This window comes from Pinus tabuliformis, chromosome 6, assembly GCF_031772625.1.
Source record: "Pinus tabuliformis cultivar Carrire ecotype Pingquan chromosome 6, CPIR1, whole genome shotgun sequence".
NCBI classification, from domain to species: Eukaryota; Viridiplantae; Streptophyta; class Pinopsida; order Pinales; family Pinaceae; genus Pinus; species Pinus tabuliformis.
The window spans coordinates 1,903,063,998-1,903,066,698 of record NC_142292.1 but is presented as its reverse complement, the minus strand read 5'-3'; positions in this window follow the sequence as shown (position 1 = coordinate 1,903,066,698).

Genomic DNA, 2,701 nt, shown 5'->3' with positions numbered 1-2,701 from the left:
AAGAAGGATTTTTTTTGGGATGGCCTTAAGTCTCATATTCAGAAGTTTGTGGTAGGATGTTTGATTTGCCACAACATTTAACCATTCCAAGTCAGCGTTGGGAGGAGGTCATAATGGATTTTATCACAGGCTTACCCAAGTCTAAAGGAAAGAGTGTCAATTTCATATTTAAGATTTATGTCATTGTTAGCTTGTTCCAAATTATTTTTGGGATCCATCGCAATCATGTTGATTTAGAGATCGACGTTTCAAACCCACAAATGTAGTTCATCATCGGGATATAAAAGTATTTGGAAAACTAATCAATCTTGGTATTTAATAAATAGGGAAATATTTTTAGGGCTTCCTAAGAATTGGCCGACAATGAAAATGAAAATGATAATAAAGGAATTTATACATATATTATAAATTGAGTAATTAATCTATTAGTAAAATTATTATTATTATTATTTTTATTTTTCTTTCTTCTTTTTTTTCTTTTTTTTTTTCTTTCTTCTGAATAAGTCTACTCCTATATTGATACAAAATATTTTTACAACGAGGCAACAGCCTCAAGAGTTCTAGCCTTGAAGATGGCTTACGCACGTTACAAATCTGAAAATTGACCCAAAAAAACTAGCAGAAGACCGACTAGAACTCGGACTATGACCGGTACATTGAAACAGGAACCACATTGTCAAAAATGTAGACTAACCGGAGTGCCGAAACTGCTTGACTGAGATGATACATTTAACCCAAACTGTAAACATAGACAAAAACAACTGAACATTTCCCCTTGAACAGACACGGAAACTGCAAAAGAGAATGACAACCTGATTATGCATCTTGAGCGGTGGAAGGCACTTCTTCCACAATCTGACAACCGAAGCTGGAGGAGTCATCATCGTCTGAGGGATGGCCCTCTTCTTTTGGAGGACCAAATTCACTCGGAACATTCAAACACGCCAGAGCTTGCTTATCCTGGGAAGCAGAACTTCTTAGGACATCGCCCTGCTGTCTCGGATTCTGAGAGGTGCCTGGCAATTCTTTCGCCCTCGGCATCGAAGTCGCATTTGGAATTGCCGGAACCAAGCCAACTGTGCCTTCATTCAACTGAATTGTAACAGAAGCAATGAAAGAGTGATTGCTGAGAGTGCAGGGGATTTGAAAGTGGGCTAAATGCACATGAGTATGGTGTGGGTTTGACATTACAGCTTGGTTCCCCCAGCCACGACCACGACCTCGCCTGGTAGTAGGATGGCTTTCAGTGCCGCCTCCTGAAGAGCTAGAGAAGGTATCCGAGGAAGAGGAAGAAGCCTGGCGAATGGGATGACCACGGGCGCCGCCCCTTCGGCAGCCCATTCTTTGGCGCAGGATAGGCATGCTGCTCAGAGCAAAAAGAGCAGGACAAGCAGCAAGTCTTTGCAGACCAGGGGAGACTGGAAGGGGGAGAGTTATCCCACTTGTCAGTGATCTGAGAAATCTGGAGGACAAACAACAGAAGAAAATGCTGAAGGGACTTTGGAGAGCCAGGAGATCCAGCAGAGAAACTACTCCGCGTGCTTGAGTGCCATGGATTCCTTGATTATCCCAAGAGTAGAGCACTACAACTGCAAGGAGGCCAGACATTCGCAAAAGAGGAACAGAACAGAATTGGAGGAGCGCCATGGGATTAGAGCGAGGGAGCCTGTGTAGAATGTCGTGTCGCATTAACGCAGCCATGAATGAACTTGCCAGGAGATTGAAGTCTGGCAGCAAGTGAGGCTAGGTGTCGTTGAAAGTGCTCCACGCGCCTGCCCCTCCCGCCGACTTCGTACCTCTACCTGTACCGTTCACCCGCATCCGGGAGGGATAGATCTTGTTGCACCAGAAGAGTGCAGTCTTGTTTAAGTTGCTCATCATTAGAACTGCTGAGAGGACTAGAGAAGAAAGGGAGCTGCTGATCAGACCCTTGATTAGCCAATCTATCCGCTACTTTGTTGGCAGATCACCGAACATGCTGGAAGGTAACGCTACGGGAAGATGTGAGCCATTCTTCAATTTGCTCCAGTCTACTTAGGAGCCGCCAGCTAGAAGCAATCTTTCCAGCTGATGTGCCTGATTGGATCCGAGTAACTGCCTCAATTAAGATTTGTGAGTCCCCTTCTATCACCAGAGGGAAGAAATTTTCAGTTACAGCTGTGCAGATGCCCTTCCATAAACCTTCAAGTTCGGCTGCATTATTGGTATCTCTTCCTAGCGAGCCATGATATATATGCAGAGCCGAGCCCTCAGCATTTCTGAAAATGCCTCCATATCCAGCCGGCCCCGGATTGCCCTTGGCAGCACCATCGAAATTTAACTTTATGGTCTGGGAGACAGGAGGAGACCAGTATTGGGGGGAATCAGAATGAATGGAGGGATTGAGAGTGGCATGAGCAGAGAAAGTGAGATTCAGATTCCAGTTTTCCAGAATGAGGCATTCCTGAGGAGAGGCTGGCAGGTCCGAATTTTGCCAGTGTTTCAGAGCAAGAGTTTCTTGTAGGTTCTGATTGAGAAGAAGCCAAAGGGAGTCCTGTTAAAATTGGAAACCAGGGCAAAACTTCATGTGGTTCATCTTATTCATGGCTAATAATATTTTTATTAGATTCCTCTCGTCGAGAGGTGTAGGATTGATATAAAGATCATCCAATTCCGATAAGTATTCATGGAGATATGAATTTATTTTGATTATGGAATTATT